Genomic DNA, 12,958 nt, shown 5'->3' on the forward strand with positions numbered 1-12,958 from the left:
TGAACCAACAAAACAAATAAAACATTTGACACTTCAAAGTGTATAATGTTCTCTCTGTAGCAGGGGTCCCCAAACTAAGGCCCGGGGGACACATGCGGCCCATCGAAGCCATTTATTCAGCCCCCACGGCACAAAGGCAGAAGGGGGTTGGGCTAAATGACCCAAGGGTTCTCCTCTTTTTATTATTATTATTATTATTATTATTATTATTATTATTATTATTATTATAACATTGAGGCTGGAAGGCCATCTGTCAGGGGTGCTTTGCTTGTGCTTTTGGTGCACAAAGGCAGAAGGGGGTTGGACTCAATGGCCCAAAGGGTCTTTTCCAACCCTCTTTATTATTATTATTGCTTGGTGGCCAACTATAGTCCGGCCCTCCAATAGTCCGAAGGATCGTGAACTGTCCCCCTGTTTAAAAGGTTTGGGGACCCCTGCTCTATAGCAAGAATGGGCAATTGGGTGGTGGAATTTTGTCACATCCGCAGTAGGCTGCACCTATCCCTCCCATCCCAATGATAACTCCATATTTGGCCACATTGCAATCAGAATAGCAACCAGATGTGACAAAATACTTCTTCTTGTTACCATGTTGACTGGTATAAATTGAAATATACAAGTAATTTGGGATATTTGGGCACACTAGGAGAGCTGCATTTTCCTTCCCAGTTCTAGGGCTTCAGCTACAGCATGAATAGGCATAATCATACCTTTCTTTCCTGCCTCCCTTCTCTGCTCCAGCTAGTGTCACTACAGGTGCAGAGTGATGACCACAGCCTTTTGGTTGCTGCTAAGGCCAGAGTAAGGGTAAGGTAAGAGCCATCGCCTGTCTCCGGGCTGCTTGAGTTAGGGGAAGAGAAGGGATCTATGTTAATTGTTGTAATAACATGTTTCATGCTTATGTCTATGTTTGATGTTTTTATAGTTTTAATGGTTTTATTCTACAGTTTGTATGTTTTTGATTTAGATATGTGATATATTTTTATATATATGTACGGCATTAAATTTTGCCATTTATTATGTTGTAAACTGCTTTGAGTCCCCCTCAGGGGTGAGAAAAGCAGTATAGAAATGCAGTTAATAATAATAATAATAATTGAGTTCAGGGAAATGATTGTAAACAGCTGTGGTCAGTTCTAAATAGACTGTTCATACCAGCAAAAAGTACGAGTGAATTCTGGAGTTTTAGAGAAGCTCTGGTGTGATTTAAAAAACAAACAAACATGGGACTGGATGGCATTAAGTACAGGCAGACTCCCAAGTTATGAACAAAGTAGATTCTGTAGGTTTGTTCTTAAGTTGAATTTGTATGTAAGTCAGAACAGGTACATTTTTAAGCTTAACTCCAGCCAAATATATTAGCTTTGGATAGCATATGCAAGTGTGGTGTTTGTTTTTCTCTCTGTCCCCCTGTTCAGAAGATTTCACCTCACTTTCAGTCCCTGTGAGAATTGGATTTTGAAAAAAATGGCCTGGTGTGGAAACAGGAATTGGTGATAAAGCTTCAATTGAGACATCTTTTGCCCCATAATAACTCTTTCAGGAGTGAATTTCCCTTCCTAGGGGTAGATTTCCCTCACTCCCTGTTGTCTCACACACTATGAGTCATTTGTAAGCCAGGTGTTTGTAGTTTTCTCTTGCATTAAGGCAAATGGACCCCCCAAAAGTTCATTCAACTCTGCACCAACTCATTTGACCCATGTAGATGGACTCTGTGTTGTTCTTGCTTGTCAAAAATGCCAGGGGGAAATAGCCTGTCAGGGAAAAACAGTGGCAACACTACTTCCCCTCTAACATTATGGAATACAAAAGGATTCAAGTCAAAACATGCCAGAGCTGAACATTCAAAGATTTGAATTTGGATAAACAAATCTTTGACTTCTTATATATAATTTCTTCCCTGCTATAAAAATGTTCCCATCCCACTACTATAAAAAGTGAAAAATTAATTAATTTCTCATCAAAGAATAATCTGAAAATGAAAATGTCACCTCACTGCAGACTTGTACCTTACCATTTCTTTACACTGCTTGTTTTGAACTAGCAAGTCAATTGCAGCTTTGCTCTTCTCGTCCTCTTTAGATCACACAGGGACCAACAGTGTATACAATAGGCTGTCGTTTATTTTCAAGTTCATGGAAATGCTGCTGCTGCTAAGCAAATCCAACCCTTGTTCTGTTTGTTTGTTTTTTATTTGTCTTCTAAGTCTTTCTGAATTAGTTTGGCACACAGTAGAATAAAATGCACCCCTTCAAAGTGGTCTCTGACTTTTTGAAAATCACCACACAGAGATTAAAAATGAAGCTCTACAGCTTTCAGAACGATAAAGAGTTTTATACTTCCCTTGATGGACAGCAAGAACTGTTGTTTCTTCCTTTTTCAGCTGATGCTGTCTCTCTCTGACATTTCATGGAACACAAAATCCAAGTTTCTTAACACAAGGACAACTAAGAGGTTGCTATCAAAATTATTAAGCCGGCCTTCTCAGATCATTGGTACTGGAGGGACATCTGATTCCCCTTGGGACATCATCTTATTTTTCAAAGTTAATCGTGAGTTCATATCTTTTTTATTTGAGAAAAAAAATATATATATATATATATATATATATATATATATATATATATATAATCTACACACACCACTAATATACGTATGTGAGCAAGTGCGCATGTGTACACAGAAAGAGAGAGAGAGAGAGTAAGAGAGTGTGTTGTTAACTCTACAAAGAGATACATTTGCCTATTCATAGATTTGTTATTAATATTTTGGAAGTGGGTGGAAATTGTGCAGACTTCCAGATGTTGCTGGGCTGCAAGTCCCATCAGACCTAATCAGCATACTACATGGTGAGGAATCTGTGGGACTGCAATCAGCATCATCTGAAAACTCAGCTGGAAAATTATCTTCTTGTAGATAATGAAGATGATCTTCCATGCAATACAAGAAATACATACAACTATAAATAAATATTTTTAGTTTTTGTTATCTACAATTCTGCCCCCAGTGGCACAGTGTGTTAAAGCTCTGAGCTGCTGATCTTGCAGACCGAAAGGTTGCAGGTTCTGGTCCAGGGAGCGGATTGAGTGCCCACTGTTAGCTCCAGCTTCTGCCAACCTAGCAGTTTGAAAACATGCAAATGTGAGTAGATCAATAGGTACCACTCCGATGGGAAGGTAACGATGTTCCATGCAGTAATGCCAGCCACATGACCTTGGAGGTGTCAACGGACAATGCCAGCTGTTTGGCTTAGAAATGCAGATGAGCACCAACCCCCCAGAGTCGGACACTTCTGGACTTAATGTCAGGGGAAACCTTTACCTTTATCTTTACCTTACAGTTCTGCTGCTTTATTGCAAGGAGTTCCTGCATATCTTTTCTTTTTTGGTAATATTTTTAAAAAATCAACTAAAATGTCATAAAAGTACATAAGTTTTGAGTTTTATCAAGCCAGATGGTTAAAAAAAGAGTGGAGGAAGAAAGTCTAAATATACGGTTAGATGTTTCGCCAATAGATCTATAGCAGCTACCCTAACTCATAGGCCCCAATATCTACGCTGCCATATTGCCTGCTTCAAAGTGGATTATATGGCAGTGTAGACTCATATAATCCAGTTCAAAGTTGATAATGTTTAACTTTAGAAAGCAAGAATGTGAAGGCTGTCGGTTTATTCTAACTGTTCTTTGCAAAAAGGTATGGTAAATGTCTATTTTCTAGAGACAAAAAGCTTATTTATTTATTTATTTATTTATTTATTTATTTATTGTATCAGAAACGAACCAATGGTACAAGTTGTAATGTATTTGCAAACACAAACAACGTTTTAAAAACTTGGCATTATACTAAATGTCCTTTGACCAGCAGCTGGCCACTTGGAGTGCCTCTGGTGTTGCTGTAAGAAGGTCCTCCATTGTGCATGTGGCAAGGTTCAGACTGCATTGTAACAGGTGATCTGTGGTTTGCTCTTCTCCACACTCCCATGCTGTGGACTCCACTTTGTAGCCCCATTTCTTAAGGCTGGCTCTGCATCCCATGGTGCCAGAGAGTAGTCTGTACAGCACCTTTCAAGTCACCCAGTCTTCTGTGTGCCCAGGAGAGAGTCTCTCATCCAGCATCAGCTGTTGATACCCAAACGGGGTGGGCAGTAGATGACAATGCCTTGATCCTTTCATTGCTGGCTACTACTTCCCGGCAGATGTCAGGTGGTGCAATGCCGGCTAATTTCTCCATTGGTGTGGGGCATAGACATCCGGTGATAATGCAGCATGTCTCATTAAGAGCCACAACCACTGTTTTAATGTGGAGAGATGTATTCCACACTGGGCATGCATATTCAGCAGCAGAGTAGCAAGTGCAAGGGCAGATGTCTTCACTGTGTCTGGTTGTGATCCCCAGGTTGTGCTAGTCAGCTTTCGTACGATGTTATTTCTAGTGCCCACTTTTTGCTTGATAGTCAAGCAGTGCTTCTTGTAAGTCAGGGCACAGTTCCAGGGTAACTCCCAAGTATTTTGGTGTGCTGCAATGCTCCAGGTGGATTCCTTACCAGGTGCTTGTCTGTTCATAAGGTGAAAAGCACATGTCTGTGTTTTAGATGGATTAGGGTTCACTTGTTTTCCCTGCTATAGGCAGGAAGAGCACCTAAAGCTTCATAGAGTTTCTGTTCAACCATTTCAAAGCTCCCTGCTTGGGCGGTGATGTCACGATCGTCAGCATAGATGAAACTCTCTGTACCTTCTGGCAATGGCTGATCATTTGTGTAGATGTTAAACATTGATGGAGCAAGCACGCTCCCCTGAGGCAGGCAGTTCTTCTGAAAACAAGACAAAAAGGCTCATTGAAATTGAGACTTGGCTATTGTCCTGGCCAAAATAAAAGGTTACTCTTTCCATTGATGCATTGCCCTATATGACAGAATACCGTCATTAATATAGGATGATAAAATTTAAAAACAACTCCGTCAAAGAAAAACAAACTTTCCTCTGCCACCATACAACATAAACCCTTCAGTAATGTAAAAGCTTTTTCTCACAAGTTTATCTCTAACAAATAAAAGATTTATGCATGGATATAAGTGTGCTTATAGTAAGTTTTATTTGCGCAACCAGCACTCTAAAAGAGAATAAATAAATACAAGAAGACATAAATAGATAACATGTATAGTTTAATACAGATCATACTATCATTGAGTTAGAAGGGATTGCAAAAACCATCTTGTTTAACCCCCTGTCAAGCAAGAATACACAACTAAAGCACTCCTCACAGGTGTTATCCAACCGCTTTCTAAAAACTTCCAGAAAAGAAAAGTTCACTCTTGTCTTTAGATGGTGTCCTCCACTGTAAAAAAAATAAAATAAAAAATTTCACGGTAAACATCTTCATCACGTTTGGGTGAAATCTCCCAAGGAAATATGTGTTTTAGTCAATAGAGCAACAAAAAACAACTTGCTACATCTTCTACATGATATTCTTTCATGACTATCTTATTACCTTCTTGGGGCAGCTTTACATGAATCCTTTTTCCTGGGGAGAATGTGATATCAGTCTTGGGATACTTTTGAATGCCAACCTCCCAGTTGCTTCAGAGGCAGGAGAGAGCCTTGACTGTTAGTTGACAACGATCCTGTTGTTTTCACTGCAACAGCTATAGGGAGTGACAGCATTAGTGTTTATTACTTGCTGCTAGAGTGATGTTGGCTGGAGTGCCAGTGTGACATGGAAAGGAGAGAGAAGAAGGAGGATTTTTTTCCCTCCTTTCTCCAATTGCCTCATTGCTTTGGCAAACATCATTTCAAGCACTGGGTGATGGCCACAAGCTGTGTTGTGCTTACTGTCTACCATGATGACAAGAACAGGAGAGACATGATGATGTTGCTGGGTCACTCAGGTCCAGGGAATATGGAATGGCCATGCAAACAGCTGTGGCCATTTCCATCTTGGAAGTGATCCAACTACTTTCACCAATCCAAAGTTGTGGTTTGCTCTGCATTCTCAGACAAAATTCAGAGCAACACATCACTTTTTTAAAGACCACATTAAGCAACCTTGACTTGCATTAACCTAAATCAGTTTCATGTGTCATTTAGCTGTCACGGAGCTGGTTCACTCTCCTTTTGGGTTAACAGGCAGTGTAAATGTGCTCTCAGTCTTCTCCTTTCCAAGCTATCTCCTTTCTATTACTATCTTGACAATTCTCAGTCATCTCTTCTCCAAACTAAATATAGTCTCAAATAACTCTTGTTACATGCTATTAAGATGACACTACAACCTGTCTAAAGATGAGAGGGATTGGGAGCAAAATTGCACCATTTGTGAAGAATAGTCATTTTTTTTTTAAGTTGCCAGATTTTGCATTTTCTGTTACATTTTGCATTTTCTGTCTCATTGACGAGTCATGTCTACTGTCAGGCTTAATTTCAATTAATTCACATGCTGAATAGAGTTTTTACTCTGACTGTAAAGACACCTCATGATTCTTCGATGTCTAGCTATGAATGGGTAGAACCTGTCAATAGCTTCTAATCCTGCAATGTTCCTGTCACCTACCTCAGTGCAATGGATCACTTCCCCTTCTGTAACAGCGTAATGGCAGCAAAGTGACATCAGAGATGGATTTCTTTTCCTCTTGCCCTCTCCCCCTCACTATTCCAAAACTGGCTATTTTTATTTTATTTTATGTTTAGATTCACCTCTTTGCTTTGTTTTGAAATGCTAGAATTGTGCAATTGTACGAAAAAAAAACTCAGGAATAGCAGAAGTGTGGGAAGGCAACGTGTGCAAAATATGTGTGAGATCACATATTGGCAATTTGGCACAATTGTGCTAATGAAAAGAGGTACAAAAGAGATATTAAAGATGCTCAACTAGTATGTATCCACTATCAATGGAAGTAACATGACTGTAGTGGAAGAGTGGGATTGTGTGAGGAAGTCTATATTGTAAAACTGCTTATTGTAGAACAGCCATTCTATGGCTGGTGTAGAATACAGGATCATTGGTAAAGCATCTTTCAGTGTATGATACAATTATTCTGCTTCTGGTAATAGAAGCAGGGTAGAAAGCAACATGTACCACATCAACAATGAAGGAAAGATACAAGGCATAAAGTAGAGTTATTCATTTATTGGTAGTATTACTGTATCACTTCTCATTCCACAAGTGTCTCATACTTGGAAAAAGACAGGATATATACTATAAATAAAAATAAATAAAATTAAAAGTTAATGAATAAATAAAAACCAATTAATGCCACTATAAATCATTTTAGAAATTATATTTAAAAATTACTATAAAGCTATCCAAAATCATAATTAGTACACTGATTTTGGTTCCCCACTAGAAACTTTAAAAAGTTGGGTCAGCATAACTTCCTTGGTTAAGGAATTCTACATATAAAGCACCACTACAGATAAATTTCTGTTGCATGTACCCACCAACCCAACTTCACAAGATGTTGGAACACACAGCAAGACTTTTTCTGAAGATTTAAAATTTCATATGGTAGGAAGTAGGCTTGTGCATTTTGACTGAACCTTGATCCATTTCTTCTGGTGGGATACCGGTAGACCCCCATAACTGTTTTCACGCACCTCTCAAAAATGGACATGCACCCAAATGGCCATTTTCAGACCATAGCCCCAAAATACAGCTAGATCTGGCCCATTGGTGACAATGGGGGGAGGGACACTTCCCAGGCTTCCCTTCCCCTTCATTTTTAGCATAAGGGTTAGGGTAGGTAGGTAACTGTAGGAAGTACTTTTCTGAGAATGAGGGTTTTCTTTGTATTTACAGGGAATAATAATAATGATAGTCATCATCATCATCATCATCATCATCATCATCATCATCATCTTTTAGAAGTATTTTCTGAAGGAGAGGTGGGGAGACAATGGATTCTGACCAAGTTTCTACACAGATTGAAACCCAACTAAGAGTTGTAGTTGTTATTTGTACTACTGGCAGGCAAGTGGCAACAATCAACCAATACTTTTATGATGATGATGATGATGATGATGATACATTTACTAGAAAATTCATAAGGCATAGATGAGCAGCACAGAGAGAGCTATAAAGAGATAACTAGTTTGCAAAGGAAGGTGGAAAGTAACTAAGTAGTTGTTTTCTGAGAATGAGGGTTTTCTTTTCTTTTTTTCTTCTTCTTCTTGATATTATTATCTTTTAGAAGTATTTTCTGAAGGAGAGGAGGGGAGGAAAAAAAGAAGCTAAAGGATTAATCAAGGCTCTCAAAGCCACCCAAATTTTTTTAAAGAAAAGCACACCACAAGAGCAAAGAGAAAGATGCTCTTTCTTTCTCCCAAGTCCCCAAGTGCACCAGCACCATCACCCCTCCCACCTATCCCACACATTCCCAATTTCCAGTCAATCCCACTAAATAAAATGAATCAAGAAAATAAAGGATTTCATAGAGAGACCAAGCCAAGCCAAAAAGCTGAATGGCAGCAAGGCAAGACAATTGGACTGAAGCATGAGTATGCAGCTGAGATCAATGGAGGTGGTTGCCCCATTGGCACAGCTTGCATAAGACACGCCATGGCATTCTCCAATTGGTCCGACAGGCAAAGCTCTCAGGGAAACCTCATGTGGCGGCAGCCTCTTTACACACCACATGCTCCCAAAAAGGGGAGAAGGAGCTGTGATCAGCTGTCATGTGGTTCCGTTACAGACAGGAAACATGATGGTTGGACCCTTGCACTACGGTCATCCGACCAAGACAAAGAAGCCAGATTGGCCAAAGGAAAGCAGCTAAAATGGATCCTCCCACAAGCCTTGTAGGAAGTATCTTTCATATATCCTGGCCTGTTGATTGTTGCTTTATAGGTCAACACTGGCACTTTATATTGAGCTCAGAAGGAAACTGCAAGCCAAGGCAGTTCTTGAAAGGTTATGTACAATATACTTTTGACACCAGCCTAGTTGCTAAATTTTGTACTAACATCAGTTTTGGAACACTTTTCAAGGATAGCCCCCAAAGAGTGCATTACAGTGGTGTAATACACAAATTCAGTTCATACCTGTGTATGCCACTAATAGCAATGCCAATGCAATGTCAGTACCAATTAGTGTACTCCTCAGTATCTTTCTGATATAAATCCCAATGGGCTAGGAGGAGGTTACTCCTCTGACATCAGCCACCCAAGTTCCACCAACTTCCAAATACGTTTCTCTTTTCTGTAGATTTATTGTGCTATGTCTTGAATGATTTTACTTCCCAGCTGGATCTGTCATTCTTAATTTTCCAACAATTCGGCCCATATTTTGAAAGTGCCACAAGGGCTTTTTAAATCTTTCTCTTAATTCTTCTTTCTTGATGCCCCACAACTTCTGTTTTATACTATCTAGTCTCCTTCTAAGATCCCCCAATCAAACCATATTCAGATCAACAACATATTTTCAACTAACCAAACTCTAGAGTAAAATATATTTTTCCTTGATTTGTTTGCAATGTGTTACTTTAGGCCTTAAAGCATTTCAATCAATATTGCCTTCTATCCTGAGACTTTAAAAAAATTCTGGACTTTTGAGTATTTGGCTGCCCCCACCCCTCCTGAGCAGTATCTTTCGTTGTGTTTTTGGAGGGAGAAATTACTGGTGGTTAGAACTGTTTAGTGACAATTCCTGAGAGAAAGTTATACTTTCCCAGATTAGATTTTATTTATTTTTAAAAGAAGTTCATGTGTACAGATACTTGCATATCAATATGTTAGCATGTGTGTAGCTTCGCTTAAAATATGTTTATTCTCATGCATGCATAAGAAAAAAAATGGCTGTGTAATTGCACATAATGGAAAGGATTGGAAATGTAGACCACTCTCTAATATCAGTACCAGGAGATTTCAGTAAGATAAAATGTGTGGCATGTTATGGTTATCTCACTATGATATGTATTAGTGTTAACAGAGTCACTGCAGGACAAATGTGGATCAGAAAAATCTGATGCCAAATAAATTCTTACTATAAGTGTAGACAAACCCTAAGACAAGTCATGGCATAGAAAAAGGATGAGTGAAAGGGATTGCACTGAACAAATAGATCAAGAAAGTGATAAATGACAGCTCCAATCAAAGTAGAAAAACATCCTTTTGGACTGCTATTCCCAGAATCCTGTCTGAAGGATTTTAGGAGTTGTAAAACAAAAAAAGTAACTATCTTATACTGTAGCTCCTACCTGGCTGTACAGTTCCCAGATATTGTGAAGAAAGGTGAAACGATCTATCCTGTGAAAAAGAAAATAGATTGTGGCCTGTCATCCTGGTAGGGAACAGTGGAATAAGCTTCCCTGCAAAGAAGAAAATAGATTTTGGCTCATCATTCTAAGAGCTACTCTTCTTTTTGGAGAACTGGAGAAAAAAGGCTAAAACTATTAAATTCCCCCAATGCTCTGAAGTCTGGCTTCTCATTTTCAGAGTTTCTGCAACATTGATTTGGATTGGTCTTTCATTCTTGCTAGAATATTACCAACAGCCGATATTGTACATCATAATAACCACAGATCAAAGAAAAGAAAATGTTAACTACTGGTAAATAAGATATTTTGTTTGCCTGGGGAGCTACATCTTTCCCCCCCAGGATAATTCAGACATCTGTTCAATGACTAAATGACAACCTTTGTACAGATGCTATAGCTAGCTATCATTTGCAGTCAAGGCCTTGACTAGCAAGCTACTCAAAATATCTTTATAGCTCAATTTTCTTTGAATCAGAGGACATAGGAAAAAGAGCAAGAAATATAGGTTGATAAAATATTTAACATTGTTCATCATATATATATAGGTAAAGGTAAAGGTTTTCCCCTGATGTTAAGTCCAGTCGTGACTGACTCTGGGGGTTGGTGCTCATCTCAATTTCTAAGCCGAAGAGCCGGTGTTGTCCGTAGACACCTCCAAGGTCATGTGGCCAGCATGACTGCATGGAGTGCCGTTACCTTCCCGTCGGAGCGGGAAACTAGCTGATATGCCAATAAGAAATGCAATAAAACTTCTGAGCATGTGTTGCCTTCTTTGTGGTCACTTCATAAAGCATCTATAAAAATTCAAATCTAGAGGGGAAAAGATGCAGCACCAGAATTCATGTGAAAAGCAGGAAGGGGTAGGAAGGAAAAGGTTGTATTAACCCAGTTTTTCTTTTTCCTTCAATAGAGGTTGAGTCAAGAATTCATTTTTGCGCACCCCATCTTGTTTGCAATATAAGTTAGTATGCCTTTTAAATGACGATTGTTGAGTGTAAATATTTCATTAACCACCTTGTAGCTGCTTTCTGTCACTTGCATTTCACTTTTGCATTTGAAGAGGTAGACACTAACCTGAAGAACCTGATGTTGAGTTGAAAGCAGGTTGATCGGAAAAAGGTGCAATTAAATTAATACAGAAGTCTTTCATACCGAACGAGAGCATACTAAAACAGTTATGTGTTATAGTCATGAATTGACTTAGATTCAAGTACTGCTGTTTAATGAGATTGTATGTCAGAATGAAATCCTCCATTGAGTTGCGTGCACGTAATTGCCATTCTTCCAAGATGCAAACACGCTGGTATATGTCTGAAGAGAAATAAATCTCTAGGACAATAGCTATCAAAGCCAGATAATGTTGTAATAAATATTGTACATACATACTGAAACTGATAGGTTGTACCACTAAAGAGGGAACATTTCTATTTAAATGAAAACAAAGAAAGCTATTATATAATATTGTTTTCAAATGTTAATGGGTGAAGGATTCAACATTCTGTATTGTTATTTCTTTTTACAAGGGCACTAGGTTTGAATTTCAATTGCAAATAAGCCCTGCTTCAGTAATCTATATAAGCAGAAATGTTAAGTAATGTTTCTACTTTTATTATTTCAGTAGCATTTTTAAAAAATCTCGAAGGTCACAATTCCAGTAAAGCTTTAAAAATTTCCCAGTAGGCATGTAGTCAGTTATGGGGTAGCAAAATCTCTCTGCGTTAAAGTAAATAAATACATTCAGTTCATAAAAAGAGAGCGAAAGAAAGAAGAATTTAAAAACACATTAGGTGTTTCTAATGGGCCTCTGCATTCACAATTACTGGATTGAGAAGAGACTATATTTTTTAAAATTCTTATCATAGAATCATAGAGTTAGAAGAGACCACATGGGCCATTTAGTCCAATCCCCTGCCATGCAGGAAAAGTACAATCAAAGGACGCCCAACAGATGGCCATCCAGCCTCTGTTTAAAAGACTCCAAGGAAGGAGCTTCCACCATACTCCGAGGCAGAGAGTTCCCCTGTTGAATAGCTTATATGATCAGAAAGTTCTTCCTAATATTCAGGTGGAATCTCCTTTCTTGTAATTTGAACCCATTGCTCCGAGTCCTGGTTTCCAGAGCAGCAGAAAACAAGCCTGCTCCTTCTTCCTTATGGCAACCTTTCAAATATTTATACATGACTATCATGTTTCCTCTCAACCTTCGCCAATAGTCAACACAGATTTATCAAAAACAAGTCATGCCAGACTAATCTGATCTCTTTTTTTATAGAGTTACAAGCTGGGTAGATGTCAAACCACACCTGGAATACTGTGTATAATTCTAGGCACTGCAATTTAAAGGAGATGTTGACAAGCTGGAATGTGTCCAGAGGAGGGCAACTAAAATTATAAAGTGTCTGGAGAACAAGTCCCATGAGGCTCCTTCTTTGGAGGCTTTAAAGCAGAGGCTGGATTGCCATCTTTCTGGGTTGCTTTGAATGTGATTTTCCTGCATCTTGACAGGGGGTTGGACTGGATGGCCCACGAAGTCTCTTCCAACTCTATGATTCTATAGATTCTAGGAGTGGATTAAAAAGCTGGGCATGTTTAGCCTGCAGAAGTGAAAGCTGAGACATGATGGCCATGTATAAATATGTGAGGGAAATTCATAGGGAAGAGGGAGCAAGCTTGTTTTCTGCTGTCCTAGATGGAGCAAGCTACAGGAAAGGAAA

General features: G+C 38.9%; 1 long non-coding RNA gene across 1 annotated transcript; it reads right to left on the reverse strand.

Moving 5' to 3' along the window:
• Nucleotides 1-3,285: 3,285 nt before the first annotated feature.
• Nucleotides 3,286-11,895, reverse strand: LOC134297614 (uncharacterized). The gene is made up of 3 exons (XR_010004407.1): nucleotides 11,319-11,895; nucleotides 10,185-10,295; nucleotides 3,286-4,811 (listed from the first exon to the last, which is right to left on the reverse strand). It is a non-coding gene; the product is annotated as an uncharacterized LOC134297614 (long non-coding RNA).
• Nucleotides 11,896-12,958: the final 1,063 nt, after the last annotated feature.

This window comes from Anolis carolinensis, chromosome 3 (assembly GCF_035594765.1).
Source record: "Anolis carolinensis isolate JA03-04 chromosome 3, rAnoCar3.1.pri, whole genome shotgun sequence".
NCBI lineage: Eukaryota > Metazoa > Chordata > Lepidosauria > Squamata > Dactyloidae > Anolis > Anolis carolinensis.